The sequence below is a fragment of the Ambystoma mexicanum genome, chromosome 14 (genome assembly GCF_040938575.1).
Source record: "Ambystoma mexicanum isolate Mex_15411 chromosome 14, UKY_AmexF1_1, whole genome shotgun sequence".
NCBI classification, from domain to species: Eukaryota; Metazoa; Chordata; class Amphibia; order Caudata; family Ambystomatidae; genus Ambystoma; species Ambystoma mexicanum.
In genome coordinates, this window is record NC_090940.1 from 565,557,925 (window position 1) to 565,576,871 (window position 18,947).

Here is an 18,947-nt window from a genome sequence, read left to right on the forward strand (position 1 = left end):
GATGCATTTTAAGGCCTTTTTTGCCTGCTAACATATTGTGAACGTTCACGGGTGTAGGATGCATTTTCCGTGCCCAAAATATTTTTGGGAAATTCAGTCGTCTAGGATGCGGGTTAATGCCCCTTTCAGGCTGCAAATGTTTTTGGGACATTCAGAGCTCTCTGACACAGTTTTTGGGCCACAAACATTTTCTGGATTTTAGGGGGTCTAGGATGTCTGTAAAGCCCTTTTTTGGGCCTCCAAAGTTTTCAACCTTTTTGCAGGCCTAAGATGCATGTTAAGGCCTTTTTTGGACTGCTAAGATATACTGAACTTTCAGGGGTGTAGGATGCATTTTTCGTGCCCAATATATGGTTCGGAATTTCAGTGTTCTAGGGTGCCGGTTAATGCTCCTTTCAAGCTGCAAATGTTTTTGGGTCATTCAGAGCTCTCTGACAGTTTTTGGGCCACCAACATTTTCTGGACTTTACGGGGTCTAGGATGTCTGTAAACCCCTTTTTTGGGCCTCCAAAGTTTTCAACCTTTTTGCAGGCCTAAGATGCATTTTAAGGCATTTTTTTGGGCTGCTAACATATACTGAACTTTCAGGGGTGTAGGATGCATTTTGCGTGCCCAATATATTTTTGGGAATTACAGTGGTCTAGGATGCGGGTTAATGCCCCTTTCAGGCTGCAAATGTTTTTGGGACATTCAGAGCTCTCTGACACAGTTTTTCGGCCACCAACATTTTCTGGACTTTAGGGGGTCTAGGATGCCTGTAAACCCCTTCTTTGGGCATCCAAAGTTTTCAAGATTTTTGCAGGCTAAGATGCATTTTAAGGCCTTTTTTGGGATGCCAACATATTCTGAACTTTCAGGGGTGTAGGATGCGGGTTAATGCCCCTTTCGGGCTTCAAATGTTTTTGGGACATTCAGAGCTCTCTGGCACAGTTCTTGGGCCACCAACATTTTCTGGACTTTAGGGGGGTCTAGGATGCTTGTAAGCCCCTTTTTTGGGCCTCTAAAGTTTTCAATATTTTTGCAGGCCTAAGATGCATTTTAATGTCTTTAATGGCTGCTAACATATTCTGAACTTTCAGGGGTGTAGGATGCATTTTTAGTGCCCAAAATATTTTTGGGAATTTCAGTGGTCTAGAATGTGGGTTAATGCCCCTATCAGGCTGGAAATGTTTCTGGGACATTCAGAGCTCTCTGACACCGTTTTTGGGCCACCAACATTTTCTGGACGTTAGGGGGTCTAGGATGCCTGTAAACCCCTTTTTTGGGCCTCCAAAGTTTTCAACAGTTTTGCAGACCTAAAATGCATTCTAAGGCCTTTTTTGGGCTGCTAACACATTCTAATCTGTCAGGGGTGTAGGATCATTTTTTGTGCCCAAAATATTTTTGGGAATTTCAGTGGTCTAAGATGCGGGTTAATGCCCCTTTCAGGTTTGAAATGTTTTTGGGACATTCAGAGCTCTCTGACACAGTTTTTCGGCCACCAACATTTTCTGGACTTTAGGGGGTCTAGGATGCCTGTAAACCCCTTTTTTGGGCCTCCAAAGTTTTCAACCTTTTTGCAGGCCTAAGATGCATTTTAAGGCCTTTTTTGGGCTGCTAACATATACTGAACTTTCAGGGGTGTAGGATGCATTTTTCGTGCCCAATATATTTTTGGGAATTTCAGTGGTCTAGGGTGCGGGTTAATGATCCTTTCAAGCTACAAATGTGTTTGGGTCATTCAGAGCTCTCTGACAGTTTTTGGGCCACCAACATTTTCTGGACTTTAGGGGGTCTAGGATGTCTGTAAACCCCTTTTTTGGGCCTCCAAAGTTTTCAACCTTTTTGCAGGCCTAAGATGCATTTTAAGGGCTTTTTTGCCTGCTAACATATTCTGAACGTTCACGGGTGTAAGATGCATTTTCCGTGCCCAAAATATTTTTGGGAAATTCATTCGTCTAGGATGCGGGTTAATGCCCCTTTCAGGCTGCAAATGTTTTTGGGACATTCAGGGCTCTGTGGCTCAGTTTTTCGGCCACCAACATTTTCTGGACTTTAGGAGGTCTAGGATGCCTCTAAACCCCTTTCTTGGGCCTCCAAAGTTTTCAACCTTTTTGGAGGCCTAAAATGCATAAAGCCTTTTTTGGGCTGCTAACATATTCTGAACTTTCGGGGGTGTAGGATGCATTTTTCGTGCCCAAAATATTTTTGAGAATTTCAGTGGTCTAGGATGCGAGTTAATGCCCCTTTCAGGTTGCAAATGTTTTTGGGACATTCAGAGCTCTCTGAAACAGTTTTTGGGCCACCAACATTTTCTGGACTTTAGGGGGTGTAGGATGTCTGTAAACCCCTTTTTTGGGCCTCCAAAGTTTTCAACCTTTTTGCAAGCCTAAAATGCATTTTAAGGGCTTTTTTGCCTGCTAACATATTCTGAACTTTCAGGGGTATAGGATTCATTTTTTCGTTCCCAATATATTTTTGGGATTTTCAGTGGTCTAGGATGCGGGTTAATTCCCATTTCAGGCTGCAAATGTTTTTGGGACATTCAGAGCTCTCTGACAGTTTTTGGGCCACCAACATTTCCTGGACTTTAGGGGGTCTAGGATGCCTGTACACCCCTTTTTTGGGCCTCCAAAGTTTTCAACCTTTTTGCAGGCCTAAGATGCATTTTAAGGCCTCTTTTGGGCTGCTAACATATTCTGAACTTTCAGGGGTGTAGGATGCATTTTTCGTGCCCAATATATTTTTGGGAATTTCACTGGTCTAGGGTGCGGGTTAATGCCCCTTTAAAGCTGCAAATGTTTTTGGGTCATTCAGAGCTCCCTGACAGTTTTTGGGCCACCAACATTTTCTGGACTTTAGGGGGTCTAGGATGTCTGTAAACCCCTTTTTTGGGCCTCCAAAGTTTTCAACCTTTTTGCAGGCCTAAGATGCATTTTAAGGACTTTTTTGGGCTGCTAACATATACTGAACTTTCAGGGGTGTAGGGTGCATTTTTCGTGCCCAATATATTTTTGGGAATTTCAGTGGTCTAGGGTGTGGGTACATGCCCCTTTCAAGCTGCAAATGTTTTTGCGTCATTCAGAGCTCTCTGACAGTTTTTGTGCCACCAACATTTTCCGGACTTTAGGGGGTCTAGGATGTCTGTAAAACCCTTTTTTGGGCCTGAAGGTTTTAGACCTTTTTGCAGGCCTAAGATGCATTTTAAGGTCTTTTTGAGCTGCTAACATATACTGAACTTTCAGGGGGTAGGATGCATTTTCCGTGCCCAAAATATTTTTGGGAAATTCAGTGGTCTAGGATGCAGGTTAATGCCCCTTTCAGGCTGCAAATGTTTTTGGGACATCCAGAGCTCTCTGACACAGTTTTTGGGCCACCAACATTTTCTGGACTTTAGGGGGTCTAGGATGTCTGTAAAGCCCTTTTTTGGGCCTCCAAAGTTTTCAACCTTTTTGCAGGCCTTAGATGCATTTTAAGGGCTTTTTTGGCTGCTAACATATACTGAACGTTCAGGGGTATAGGATTCATTTTTTTGTTCCCAATATATTTTTGGGATTTTCAGTGGTCTAGGATGCGGGTTAATGCCCCTTTCAGGCTGCAAATGTTTTTGGGATATTCAGAGCTCTCTGACACAGTTTTTGGGCCACCAACATTTTCTGGACATTAGGGGGTCTAGGATGTCTGTAAACCCCTTTTTTGGGCCTCCAAAGTTATCAACCTTTTTGCAGGCCTAAGATGCATTTTAAGGCCTTTTTTGCCTGCTAACATATTGTGAACGTTCACGGGTGTAGGATGCATTTTCCGTGCCCAAAATATTTTTGGGAAATTCAGTCGTCTAGGATGCGGGTTAATGCCCCTTTCAGGCTGCAAATGTTTTTGGGACATTCAGAGCTCTCTGACACAGTTTTTGGGCCACACACATTTTCTGGATTTTAGGGGGTCTAGGATGTCTGTAAACCCCTTTTTTGGGCCTCCAAAGTTTTCAACCTTTTTGCAGGCCTAAGATGCATTTTAAGGCATTTTTTTGGGCTGCTAACATATACTGAACTTTCAGGGGTGTAGGATGCATTTTGCGTGCCCAATATATTTTTGGGAATTACAGTGGTCTAGGATGCGGGTTAATGCCCCTTTCAGGCTGCAAATGTTTTTGGGACATTCAGAGCTCTCTGACACAGTTTTTCGGCCACCAACATTTTCTGGACTTTAGGGGGTCTAGGATGCCTGTAAACCCCTTCTTTGGGCATCCAAAGTTTTCAAGATTTTTGCAGGGCTAAGATGCATTTTAAGGCCTTTTTTGGGATGCCAACATATTCTGAACTTTCAGGGGTGTAGGATGCGGGTTAATGCCCCTTTTGGGCTTCAAATGTTTTTGGGACATTCAGAGCTCTCTGGCACAGTTTTTGGGCCACCAACATTTTCTGGACTTTAGGGGGGTCTAGGATGCTTGTAAGCCCCTTTTTTGGGCCTCTAAAGTTTTCAATATTTTTGCAGGCCTAAGATGCATTTTAATGTCTTTATTGGCTGCTAACAGATTCTAATCTGTCAGGGGTGTAGGATGCATTTTTAGTGCCCAAAATATTTTTGGGAATTTCAGTGGTCTAGAATGTGGGTTAATGCCCCTATCAGGCTGGAAATGTTTCTGGGACATTCAGAGCTCTCTGACACCGTTTTTGGGCCACCAACATTTTCTGGACGTTAGGGGGTCTAGGATGCCTGTAAACCCCTTTTTTGGGCATCCAAAGTTTTCAACATTTTTGCAGGCCTAAGATGCATTTTAAGGCCTTTTTTGGGCTGCTAACATATACTGAACTTTCAGGGGTGTAGGATGCATTTTTCAGGCCCAATTTATTTTTGGGAATTACAGTGGTCTAGGGTGCGGGTTAATGCTCCTTTCAAGCTGCAAATGTTTTTGGGTCATTCAGAGCTCTCTGACAGTTTTTGGGCCACCAACATTTTCTGGACTTTAGGGGGTCTAGGATGTCTGTAAACCCCTTTTTTGGGCCTCCGAAGTTTTCAACCTTTTTGCAGGCCTAAGATGCATTTTAAGGGCTTTTTTGGGCTGCTAACATATACTGAACTTTCAGGGGTGTAGGATGCATTTTTCGTGCCCAATATATTTTTGGGAATTTCAGTGGTCTAGGGTGCGGGTTAATGATCCTTTCAAGCTACAAATGTGTTTGGGTCATTTAGAGCTCTCTGACAGTTTTTGGGCCACCAACATTTTCTGGACTTTAGGGGGTCTAGGATGTCTGTAAACCCCTTTTTTGGGCCTCCAAAGTTTTCAACCTTTTTGCAGGCCTAAGATGCATTTTAAGGGCTTTTTTGGCTGCTAACATATACTGAACGTTCAGGGGTATAGAATTCATTTTTTTGTTCCCAATATATTATTGGTATTTTCAGTGGTCTAGGGTGCGGGTTAATGCTCCTTTCAAGCTACAAATGTTTTTGGGACATTCAGAGCTCTCTGACACAGTTTTTGGGCCACCAACATTTTCTGGACTTTAGGGGGTCTAGGATGTCTGTAAACCCCTTTTTCGGGCCTCCAAAGTTTTCAACCTTTTTGCAGGCCTAAGATGCATTTTAAGGCCTTTTTTGCCTGCTAACATATTCTGAACATTCACGGGTGTAGGGTGCATTTTCCGTGCCCAAAATATTTTTGGGAAATTCAGTCGTCTAGGATGCGGGTTAATGCCCCTTTCAGGCTGCAAATGTTTTTGGGACATTCAGAGCTCTCTGACACAGTTTTTGGGCCACAAACATTTTCTGGACTTTAGTGGGTCTAGGATGTCTGTAAACCCCTGTTTTTAGCCTCCAAAGTTTTCAACCTTTTTGCAGGCCTAAGAAGCATTTTAAGGCTTTTTTTGGCTGCTAACATACACTGAACTTTCACGGGTGTAGTATGCATTTTTTGTGCCCAATATATTTTTGGGAATTTCAGTGGTCTAGGGTGCAGGTTAATGCCCCTTTCAGGCTGCAAATGTTTTTGGGACATTCAGAGCTCTCTGACACAGTTTTTAGGCCACCAACATTTTCTGGACATTAGGGCGTCTAGGATGTCTGTAAACCCCTTTTTTGGGCCTCCAAAGTTTTCATCCTTTTTGCAGGCCTAAGTTGCATTTTAAGACCTTTTTTGCCTGCTAACATATTCTGAACGTTCACGGGTGTAAGATGCATTTTCCGTGCCCAAAATATTTTTGGGAAATTCATTCGTCTAGGATGCGGGTTAATGCCCCTTTCAGGCTGCAAATGTTTTTGGGACATTCAGAGCTCTCTGACACAGTTTTTGGGCCACCAACATTTTCTGGACTTTAGGGGGTCTAGGATGCCTGTAAACCCCTTCTTTGGGCATCCAAAGTTTTCAAGATTTTTGCAGGGCCAAGATGCATTTTAAGGCCTTTTTTGGGATGCCAACATATTCTGAACTTTCAGGGGTGTAGGATGCGGGTTAATGCCCCTTTTGGGCTTCAAATGTTTTTGGGACATTCAGAGCTCTCTGACACAGTTTTTGGGCCACCAACATTTACTGGACTTTAGGGGGGTCTAGGATGCCTGTAAACCCCTTTTTTGGGCCTCTAAAGTTTTCAATATTTTTGCAGGCCTAAGATGCATTTTAAGGCCTTTTTTGGGCTGCTAACACATTCTGAACTTTCAGGGGTGTAGGATCATTTTTTGTGCCCAAAATATTTTTGGGAAATTCAGTGGTCTAGGATGCGTGTTAATGCCCCTTTCAGGTTGGAAATGTTTTTGGGACATTCAGAGCTCTCTGACACAGTTTTTCGGCCACCAACATTTTCTGGACTTTAGGGGGTCTAGGATGCCTGTAAACCCCTTCTTTGGGCATCCAAAGTTTTCAACATTTTTGCAGGGCTAAGATGCATTTTAATGTCTTTATTGGCTGCTAACATATTCTGAACTTTCAGGGGTGTAGGATGCATTTTTAGTGCCCAAAATATTTTTCTGAATTTCAGTGGTCTAGAATGCGGGTTAATGCCCCTATCAGGCTGGAAATGTTTCTGGGACATTCAGAGCTCTCTGACACCTTTTTTGGGCCACCAACATTTTCTGGACTTTACGGGGTGTAGGATGCCTGTAAACGCCTTTTTTGGGCCTCCAAAGTTTTCAACCTTTTTGCAGGCCTTAGATGCATTTTAAGGGCTTTTTTGGCTGCTAACATATACTGAACGTTCAGGGGTATAGGATTAATTTTTTTGTTCCCAATATATTTTTGGGATTTTCAGTGGTCTAGGATGCGGGTTAATGCCCCTTTCAGGCTGCAAATGTTTTTGGGACATTCAGAGCTCTCTGACACAGTTTTTGGGCCACCAACTTTTTCTGGACTTTACGGGGTCTAGGATATCTGTAAACCCCTTTTTTGAGCCTCCAAAATTATCAACCTTTTTGCAGGCCTAAGATGCATTTTAAGGCCTTTTTTGCCTGCTAACATATTCTGAACGTTCACGGGTGTAGGATGCATTTTCCGTGCCCAAAATATTTTTGGGAAATTCAGTCGTCTAGGATGCGGGTTAATGCCCCTTTCAGGCTGCAAATGTTTTTGGGACATTCAGAGCTCTCTGACACAGTTTTTGGGCCACCAACATTTTCTGGACTTTACGGGGTCTAGGATGTCTGTAAATCCCTTTTTTGGGCCTCCAAAGTTTTCAACCTTTTTGCAGGCCTAAATTGCATTTTAAGACCTTTTTTGCCTGCTAACATATTCTGAACGTTCACGGGTGTAAGATGCATTTTCCGTGCCCAAAATATTTTTGGGAAATTCATTCGTCTAGGATGCGGGTTAATGCCCCTTTCAGGCTGCAAATGTTTTTGGGACATTCAGAGCTCTCTGACACAGTGTTTGGGCCACAAACATTTTCTGAACTTTAGGGGGTCTAGGATGTCTGTAAAGCCCTTTTTTGGGCCTCCAAAGTTTTCAACCTTTTTGCAGGCCTTAGATGCATTTTAAGGGCTTTTTTGGCTGCTAACATATACTGAACGTTCAGGGGTATAGGATTCATTTTTTTGTTCCCAATATATTTTTGGGAAATTCAGTCGTCTAGGATGCGGGTTAATGCCGATTTCAGGCTGCAAATGTTTTTGGGACATTCAGAGCTCTCTGACACAGTTTTTGGGCCACCAACATTTTCTGGACTTTACGGGGTCTAGGATGTCTGTAAACCCCTTTTTTGGGCCTCCAAAGTTATCAACCTTTTTGCAGGCCTAAAATGCATTTTAAGGCCTTTTTTGCCTGCTAACATATTCTGAACGTTCATGGGTGTAGGATGCATTTTCCGTGCCCAAAATATTTTTGGGAAATTCAGTCGTCTAGGATGCAGGTTAATGCCCCTTTCAGGCTGCAAATGTTTTTGGGACATTCAGAGCTCTCTGACACAGTTTTTGGGCCACCAACATTTTCTGGACTTTAGGGGGTCTAGGATGCCTGTAAACCCCTTCTTTGGGCATCCAAAGTTTTCAAGATTTTTGCAGGGCCAAGATGCATTTTAAGGCCTTTTTTGGGATGCCAACATATTCTGAACTTTCAGGGGTGTAAGATGCATTTTTCGTGCCGAAAATATCTTTGGGAATTTCAGTGGTCTAGGATGCGGGTTAATGCCCCTTTCAGGTTATAAATGTTTTTGGGACATTCAGAGCTCTCTGACACAGTTTTTGGACCACCAACATTTTCTAGACTTTAGGTGGTCTAGGATGCCTGTAAACCCCTTCTTTGGGCATCCAAAGTTTTCAACATTTTTGCAGGGCTAAGATGCATTTTAAGGCCTTTTTTGGGATGCCAACATATTCTGAACTTTCAGGGGTGTAGGATGCGGGTTAATGCCCCTTTCGGGCTTCAAATGTTTTTGGGACATTCAGAGCTCTCTGGCACAGTTTTTGGGCCACCAACATTTACTGGAATTTAGGGGGGTCTAGGATGCCTGTAAACCCCTTTTTTGGGCCTCCAAAGTTTTCAACCTTTTTGCAGGCCTAAAATGCATTTTAAGGCCTTTTTTGCCAGCTAACATATTCTGAACGTTCATGGGTGTAGAATGCATTTTCCGTGCCCAAAATATTTTTGGGAAATTCAGCTCTCTCTGGCACAGTTTTTGGGCCACCAACATTTTCTGGACTTTAGGGGGTCTAGGATGCCTGTAAACCCCTTTTTTGGGCCTCTAAAGTTTTCAATATTTTTGCAGGCCTAAGATGCATTTTAAGGCCTTTTTTGGGCTGCTAACACATTCTGAACTTTCAGGGGTGTAGGATCATTTTTTGTGCCCAAAATATTTTTGGGAAATTCAGTGGTCTAGAATGCGGGTTAATGCCCCTATCAGGCTGGAAATGTTTCTTCGACATTCAGAGCTCTCTGACACCTTTTTTGGGCCACCAACATTTTCTGGACTTTACGGGGTGTAGGATGCCTGTAAACCTCTTTTTTGGGCCTCTAAAGTTTTCAATATTTTTGCAGGCCTAAAATGCATTCTAAGGCCTTTTTTGGGCTGATAACATATTCTAAACTGTCAGGGGTGTAGGATGCATTTTTTTCGTGCCAAAAATATTTTTGGGAATTTCAGTGTTCTAGAATGCGGGTTAATGCCCCTTTCAGGCTGCACATGTTTTTGGGACATTCAGAGCTCTATGGCTCAGTTTTTGGGCCACCAACATTTTCTGGACTTCAGGGGTCTAGGATGCCTATAAACCCCTTTTTTCGGCCTCTAATGTTTTCAATATTTTTGCTGGTCTAAGAAGCATTTTAAGGCCTTTTTTGGGCTGCTAACACATTCTGAACTTTCAGGGGTTTAGGATGCATTTTTCGTGCCTAAAATATTTTTGGGAATTTCAGTGGTCTAGGATGCGGGTTAATGTCCCTTTCAGGTTGCACATTTTTTGGGACATTCAGAGCTCTCTGACACAGTTTTTCGGCCACCAACATTTTCTGGACTTTAGGGGGTCTTGGATGCCTGTAAACCCCTTCTTTGGGCATCCAAGGTTTTCAACATTTTTGCAGGGCTAAGATGCATTTTCAGGCCTTTTTTGGGATGCCAACATATTCTGAACTTTCAGGGGTGTAGGATGCATTTTTCGTGCCCAAAATATCTTTGGGAATTTCACTGTTCTAGGATGCGGGTTAATGCCCCTTTCGGGCTGCAAATGTTTTTTGGACATTCAGAGCTCTCTGACACAGTTTTTGGGCCACCAACATTTGCTGGACTTTAGGGGGTCTAGGATGCCGGTAAACCCCTTTTTTGGGCCTCCAAAGTTTCAACATTTTCGCAGGCGTAAGATTCATTTTAAGGCCTTTTTTGGGCTGCTAACATATTCTGAACTTATGGGGTGTGGGATGCATTTTTCGTGCCCAAAATATTTTTGGGAATTTCAGTGGTTTAGGATGTGGGTTAATGCCCCTTTCAGGTTGCACATGTTTTTGGGACATTCAGAGCTCTCTGACACAGTTTTTGGGCCACCAACATTTTCTGGACTTTAGGGGGTCTACGATGCCTGTAAACCCCTTTTTTGGGCATCCACAGTTTTCAACATTTTTGCAGGGCTAAGATGCATTTTAAGGCCTTTTTTGGGATGCCAAAATATTCTGAACTTTCAGTTGTGTAGGATGCATTTTCCGTGCCCAAAATGTTTTTGGGAAATTCAGTCGTCTAGGATGCGGGTTAATGTCCCTTTCAGGCTGCAAATGTTTTTTGGGACATTCAGAGCTCTCTGACACAGTTTTCGGGCCACAAACACTTTCCGGACTTTAGGGGGTCTAGGATGTCTGTAAAGCCCTTTTTTGGGCCTCCAAAGTTTTCAACCTTTTTGCAGGCCTAAGATGCATTTTAAGGCCTTTTTTGCCTGCTAACATATTCTGAACGTTCACAGGTGTAGGATGCATTTTCCGTGCCCAAAATATTTTTGGGAAATTCAGTCGTCTAGGATGCGTGTTAATGTCCCTTTCAGGCTGCAAATGTTTTTTGGGACATTCAGAGCTCTCTGACACAGTTTTCGGGCCACAAACACTTTCCGGACTTTAGGGGGTCTAGGGTGTCTGTAAAGCCCTTTTTTGGGCCTCCAAAGTTTTCAACCTTTTTGCAGGCATTAGATGCATTTTAAGGGTTTTTTTGGCTGCTAACATATACTGAACGTTCAGGGGTATAGGATTCATTTTTTTGTTCCCAATATATTTTTGGGAATTTCAGTGGTCTAGGGTGCAGGTTAATGCCCCTTTCAGGCTGCAAATGTTTTTGGGACATTCAGAGCTCTCTGACACAGTGTTTGGGCCACAAACATTTTCTGGACTTTAGGGGGTCTAGGATGTCTGTAAAGCCCTTTTTTGGGCCTCCAAAGTTTTCAACCTTTTTGCAGGCCTAAGATGCATGTTAAGGCCTTTTTTGGGCTGCTAACATATACTGAACTTTCAGGGGTGTAGGATGCATTTTTCGTGCACAATATAATGTTGGGAATTTCGGTGGTCTGGGGTGCGGGTTAATGCTCCTTTCAAGCTGCAAATGTTTTTGGGTCATTCAGAGCTCTCTGACAGTTTTTGGGCCACCAACATTTTCTGGACTTTACGGGGTCTAGGATGTCTGTAAACCCCTTTTTTAGGCCTCCAAAGTTATGAACCTTTTTGCAGGCCTAAGAAGCATTTTAAGGCCTTTTTTGGGCTGCTAACATATACTGAACTTTCAGGGGTGTAGGATGCATTTTTCGTGCCCAATATATTTTTGGGAATTACAGTGGTCTAGGGTGCGGGTTAATGCGCCTTTCAAGCTGCAAATGTTTTTGGGTCATTCAGAGCTCTCTGACACAGTTTTTGGGCCACCAACATTTTCTGGACTTTAGGGGGTGTAGGATACCTGTAAACCACTTTTTTGGGCCTTCAAAGTTTTCAACCTTTTTGCAGGCCTAAGATGCATTTTAAGGCCTTTTTTGCCTGCTAACATATTCTGAACTTTCACGGGTGTAGGATGCATTTTCCGTGCCCAAAATATTTTTGGGAAATTCAGTCTAGGATGCTGGTTAATGCCCCTTTCAGGCTGCAAATATTTCTGGGCCATTCAGAGCTCTCTGACACAGTTTTTCGGCCACCAACATTTTCTGGACTTTAGGGGGTCTAGGATGCCTGTAAACCCCTTCTTTAGTCATCCAAAGTTTTCAACATTTTTGCAGGGCTAAGATGCATTTTAAGGCCTTTTTTGGGATGCCAACATATTCTGAACTTTCAGGGGTGTAGGATGCGGGTTAATGCCCCTTTCGGGCTTCAAATGTTTTTGGGACATTCAGAGCTCTCTGGCACAGTTTTTGGGCCACCAACATTTACTGGACTTTAGGGGGGTCTAGGATGCCTGTAAACCCCTTTTTTGGGCCTCCAAAGTTTTCAACCTTTTTGCAGGCCTAAAATGCATTTTAAGGCCTTTTTTGCCAGCTAACATATTCTGAACGTTCATGGGTGTAGAATGCATTTTTCGTGCCCAAAATATTTTTGGGAAATTCAGTCGTTTAGGATGCGGGTTAATGCCCCTATCAGGCTGCAAATGTTTCTGGGACATTCAGCTCTCTCTGGCACAGTTTTTGGGCCACCAACATTTTCTGGACTTTAGGGGGTCTAGGATGCCTGTAAACCCCTTTTTTGGGCCTCTAAAGTTTTCAATATTTTTGCAGGCCTAAGATGCATTTTAAGGCCTTTTTTGGGCTGCTAACACATTCTGAACTTTCAGGGGTGTAGGATCATTTTTTGTGCCCAAAATATTTTTGGGAAATTCAGTGGTCTAGGATGCGCGTTAATGCCCCTTTCAGGTTGGAAATGTTTCTGGGACATTCAGAGCTCTCTGACACCTTTTTTGGGCCACCAACATTTTCTGGACTTTACGGGGTGTAGGATGCCTGTAAACCTCTTTTTTGGGCCTCCAAAGTTTTCAACAGTTTTGCAGGCCTAAAATGCATTCTAAGGCCTTTTTTGGGCTGATAACATATTCTAAACTGTCAGGGGTGTAGGATACATTTTTTTCGTGCCAAAAATATTTTTGGGAATTTCAGTGTTCTAGAATGCGGGTTAATGCCCCTTTCAGGCTGCAAATGTTTTTGGGACATTCAGAGCTCTATGGCTCAGTTTTTGGGCCACCAACATTTTCTGGACTTCAGGGGTCTAGGATGCCTATAAACCCCTTTTTTCGGCCTCTAATGTTTTCAATATTTTTGCTGGTCTAAGAAGCATTTTAAGGCCTTTTTTGGGCTGCTAACACATTCTGAACTTTCAGGGGTTTAGGATGCATTTTTCGTGCCTAAAATATTTTTGGGAATTTCAGTGGTCTAGGATGCGGGTTAATGTCCCTTTCAGGTTGCACATTTTTTGGGACATTCAGAGCTCTCTGACACAGTTTTTCGGCCACCAACATTTTCTGGACTTTAGGGGGTCTTGGATGCCTGTAAACCCCTTCTTTGGGCATCCAAAGTTTCAACATTTTCGCAGGCGTAAGATGCATTTTAAGGCCTTTTTTGGGCTGCTAACATATTCTGAACTTATGGGGTGTGGGATGCATTTTTCGTGCCCAAAATATTTTTGGGAATTTCAGTGGTTTAGGATGTGGGTTAATGCCCCTTTCAGGTTGCAAATGTTTTTGGGACATTCAGAGCTCTCTGACATAGTTTTTGGGCCACCAACATTTTCTGGACTTTAGGGGGTCTACGATGCCTGTAAACCCCTTTTTTGGGCATCCACAGTTTTCAACATTTTTGCAGGGCTAAGATGCATTTTAAGGCCTTTTTTGGGATGCCAAAATATTCTGAACTTTCAGTTGTGTAGGATGCATTTTTCGTGCCCAAAATATTTTTGGGAATTTCAGTGGTCTAGGATGCGGGTTAATGCCCCTTTCAGGCTGCAAATGTTTTTGGGACATTCAGAGCTCTCTGGCACAGTTTTGGGCCACCAACATTTTCTGGACTTTAGGGGGTCTAGGGTGTCTGTAAAGCCCTTTTTTGGGCCTCCAAAGTTTTCAACCTTTTTGCAGGCATTAGATGCATTTTAAGGGCTTTTTTGGCTGCTAACATATACTGAACGTTCAGGGGTATAGGATTCATTTTTTTGTTCCCAATATATTTTTGGGAATTTCAGTGGTCTAGGGTGCAGGTTAATGCCCCTTTCAGGCTGCAAATGTTTTTGGGACATTCAGAGCTCTCTGACACAGTGTTTGGGCCACAAACATTTTCTGGACTTTAGGGGGTCTAGGATGTCTGTAAAGCCCTTTTTTGGGCCTCCAAAGTTTTCAACCTTTTTGCAGGCCTAAGATGCATGTTAAGGCCTTTTTTGGGCTGCTAACATATACTGAACTTTCAGGGGTGTAGGATGCATTTTTCGTGCACAATATAATGTTGGGAATTTCGGTGGTCTGGGGTGCGGGTTAATGCTCCTTTCAAGCTGCAAATGTTTTTGGGTCATTCAGAGCTCTCTGACAGTTTTTGGGCCACCAACATTTTCTGGACTTTACGGGGTCTAGGATGTCTGTAAACCCCTTTTTTGGGCCTCCAAAGTTTTCAACCTTTTTGCAGGCCTAAGTTGCATTTTAAGACCTTTTTTGCCTGCTAACATATTCTGAATGTTCACGGGTGTAAGATGCATTTTCCGTGCCCAAAATATTTTTGGGAAATTCAGTCGTCTAGGATGCGGGTTAATGCCCCTTTCAGGCTGCAAATGTTTTTGGGACATTCAGAGCTCTCTGACACAGTTCTTGGGCCACCAACATTTTCTGGACTTTACGGGGTCTAGGATATCTGTAAACCCCTTTTTTGGGCCTCCAAAGTTATCAACCTTTTTGCAGGCCTAAGATGCATTTTAAGGCCTTTTTTGCCTGCTAACATATTCTGAACGTTCACGGGTGTAGGATGCATTTTTCGTGCCCAATATATTGCTGGGAATTTCAGTAGTCTAGGGTGTGGGTTAATGCTCCTTTCAAGCTGCAAATGTTTTTGGGTCATTCAGAACTCTCTGACAGTTTTTGGGCCACCAACATTTTCTGGACTTTACGGGATCTAGGATGTCTGTAAACCCCTTTTTTAGGCCTCCAAAGTTATGAACCTTTTTGCAGGCCTAAGAAGCATTTTAAGGCCTTTTTTGGGCTGCTAACATATACTGAACTTTCAGGGGTGTAGGATGCATTTTTCGTGCCCAATATATTTTTGGGAATTACAGTGGTCTAGGGTGCGGGTTAATGCCCCTTTCAAGCTGCAAATGTTTTTGGGTCATTCAGAGCTCTCTGTCAGTTTTTGGGCCATCAACATTTTCTGGACTTTAGGGGGTCTAGGATGTCTGTAAACCCCTTTTTTGGGCCTCCAAAGTTTTCAACCTTTTTGCAGGCCTAAGATGCATTTTAAGGCATTTTTTTGGGCTGCTAACATATACTGAACTTTCAGGGGTGTAGGATGCATTTTTCGTGCCCAATATATTTTTGGGAATTACAGTGGTCTAGGGTGCGGGTTAATGCTCCTTTCAAGCTGCAAATGTTTTTGGGTCATTCAGAGCTCTCTGACACAGTTTTTGGGCCACCAACATTTTCTGGACTTTAGGGGGTGTAGGATACCTGTAAACCACTTTTATGGGCCTTCAAAGTTTTCAACCTTTTTGCAGGCCTAAGATGCATTTTAAGGCCTTTTTTGCCTGCTAACATATTCTGAACGTTCACGGGTGTAGGATGCATTTTCCGTGCCCAAAATATTTTTGGGAAATTCAGTCTAGGATGCTGGTTAATGCCCCTTTCAGGCTGCAAATGTTTTTGGGACATTCAGAGCTCTCTGAAACAGTTTTTCGGCCACCAACATTTTCTGGACTTTAGGGGGTCTAGGATGCCTGTAAACCCCTTCTTTGGGCATCCACAGTTTTCAACATTTTTGCAGGGCTAAGATGCATTTTAAGGCCTTTTTTGGGATGCCAACATATTCTGAACTTTCAGGGGTGTAGGATGCATTTTTCATGCCCAAAATATCTTTGGGAATTTCAGTGGTCTAGGATGCGGGTTAATGCCCCTTTCAGGTCATAAATGTTTTTGGGACATTCAGAGCTCTCTGACACAGTTTTTGGACCACCAACATTTTCTAGACTTTAGGTGGTCTAGGATGCCTGTAAACCCCTTCTTTGGGCATCCAAAGTTTTCAACACATTTGCAGGGCTAAGATGCATTTTAAGGCCTTTTTTGGGATGCCAACATATTCTGAACTTTCAGGGGTGTAGGATGCGGGTTAATGCCCCTTTCGGGCTTCAAATGTTTTTGGGACATTCAGAGCTCTCTGGCACAGTTTTTGGGCCACCAACATTTTCTGGACTTTAGGGGGTCTAGGATGCTTGTAAGCCCCTTTTTTGGGCCTCTAAAGTTTTCAATATTTTTGCAGGCCTAAGATGCATTTTAATGACTTTATTGGCTGCTAACATATTCTGAACGTTCATGGGTGTAGGATGCATTTTCCGTGCCCAAAATATTTTTGGGAAATTCAGTCGTCTAGGATGCGGGATAATGCCCCGATCAGGCTGCAAATGTTTCTGGGACATTCAGCTCTCTCTGGCACAGTTTTTGGGCCACCAACATTTTCTGGACTTTAGGGGGGTCTAGGATGCCTGTAAACCCCTTTTTTGGGCCTCTAAAGTTTTCAATATTTTTTCAGGCCTTAGATGCATTTTAAGGCCTCAGACCCCCATCGACGTGGAGAGGGCAGGAGCCCCCCACCACCGTCCAGGACCGCAGGACGTCCAGGATCTCAGCGGAGCCCTCCCGACTCGACGGAGGCAGCGTGTTCCCCTCACAGGATCCGCAGAAGATTTCTGCCATCTGCCCCCCCTGGGCACCCCCCTGCATGTGGCCATCTGCTCCCCCTGGGCACCTCAGCACAGAAGCCCCTACCGCCTCCTGCGCCCCTAGAAACACGCGCGCCGACATTTTTAAAAAAAACAAAATGTCTGGCGCGATGCGGCCCGGAAGCGAGGCTTGGCATTACACGTTGCCTAGCAACGGTGTGTAGGCTGCTTTTAAGCCCACACATCCGCCGGCAGGCGGAAGCCGGCGGCCACCCAAGGCCAACATAAGGCCGTCTGCCCTGTTTGCCCCCTCAGACCCCCATCGACGTGGAGAGGGCAGGAGCCCCCCACCACCATCCAGGACCGCAGGACGTCCAGGATCTCAGTGGAGACCTCCCGACTCGACGGAGGCGGCGTGTTCCCCTCACAGGATCCGCAGAAGATTTCTGCCATCTGCCCCCCCTGGGTACCCCCCTGCATCTGGCCATCTGCTCCCCCTGGGCACCTCAGCACAGAAGCCCCTACCGCCTCCTGCGCCCCTAGAAACATGCGCGCCGACATTTTTTTTAAAAACAAAATGTCGGGCGCGATGCGGCCCGAAAGCGAGGCTTGGCATTACACGTTGCCTAGCAACGGTGTGTAGGCTGCTTTTAAGCCCACACATCTGCCGGCAGGCGGAAGCCGGCGGCCACCCAAGGCCAACATAAGGCCGTCTGCCCTGTTTGCCCCTGTTCGCTCCGGGGAGCTACTGTTACTGATAGACCCCTGATTCCCCACGCAAAGTTCACAGGCAAACTCCGCATTAAGGAAAAACTTTTTTAATGCACTGAACGCGGATGATCGTATATATACTGGACATTAATCCACGTGAGTACTGTTACTGTTAAACTGCTATGCTATAACTAGCTACAGTAGTGCTCACCTGTTACCCCTGTCACGTGCTATGCCCCATGCCCTGGATCAGACACCCATTGTCCTATATTGTGCTTTTTGATCGTTACATGGTTCATGCTATGCCTGGTGTTGTGCCTCACGGTAACCCACAAGTGAATTGTGCCCCATGGTCGCCCACAGACCAGTTTAGAATTGTATTGTGCCCTATGGTCGCCCACAGACCACATTTCAGTTGTGTTGTGCCCCATGGTCGCCTACAGACCAGTTTAGAATTGTATTGTGCCCTATGGTCGCCCACAGACCACATTTCAGTTGTGTTGTGCCCCATGGTCGCATACAGACCAGTTTAGAATTGTATTGTGCCCTATGGTCGCCCACAGACCACATTTCAGTTGTGTTGTGCCCCATGGTCGCCTACAGACCAGTTTAGAATTGTATTGTGCCCTATGGTCGCCCACAGACCACATATCAGTTGTGTTGTGCCCCATGGTCAAAATGCTCTTTTGTGATATTGACTGCCCCAAACTGCCCTGATTTACTTTGTGACCTGACCAACAGCGTTTTTGCCCACCTACCTGTACATCTCTTATTTACCAATGCAGCCCCCTAGCCCACACCCCAAAGCGCCTACATACCTCCCTTCCACTTTTTCCATCTTTCTCACATCCCTCTCCTTTCTGGCCACCTGCAACATGTTGCATGCGCACCCAGACCAACATGCCCACCTTTGCCCTACCCCACCATCTGATCTCATACACAACACACCGTCATATGCACTCCATCCCACACTCAACTTCCTTACCGATCTGGTCGGACACCACCCACTCCACCTCAGGCTCTGTAGACTAAGAACTCGCACCAAACACCTCCTTACTCTCCGCAGTACTCCACACTCCACACTCCTTAGGAACTACAGACTCAGCTCTCTACAGACAAACACCCCTTTTTGCCTTCAGAGAAGTCTCAGAGACGGAAGTCAAGGACCTCCTTAAAAAAATCAAACCCTCCACATGCAAAGGGGATATCTGCCCACCCTCCGTAATCAAAGAGTGCGCAGAATACCTCACCCCCATCATCACGGCTTTTATCAATGCCTCTTTCGCATCTGGAAGTGTACCACAATGCCTAAAAGAAGCTTGGGTCCGCCCGCTCCTAAACAAACCCTCTCTCGATCCTTCCTCCCCTAACAACTATCGCCCCATCACCACCATCCCCTTTCTCCTTAAAATCCTAGACAAAGCCGCACACAATCAAATCCAACACTACCTGGAAACCAACACCATCCTAGGCAAAAGACAGTCAGGTTTCCGCAAAGGCA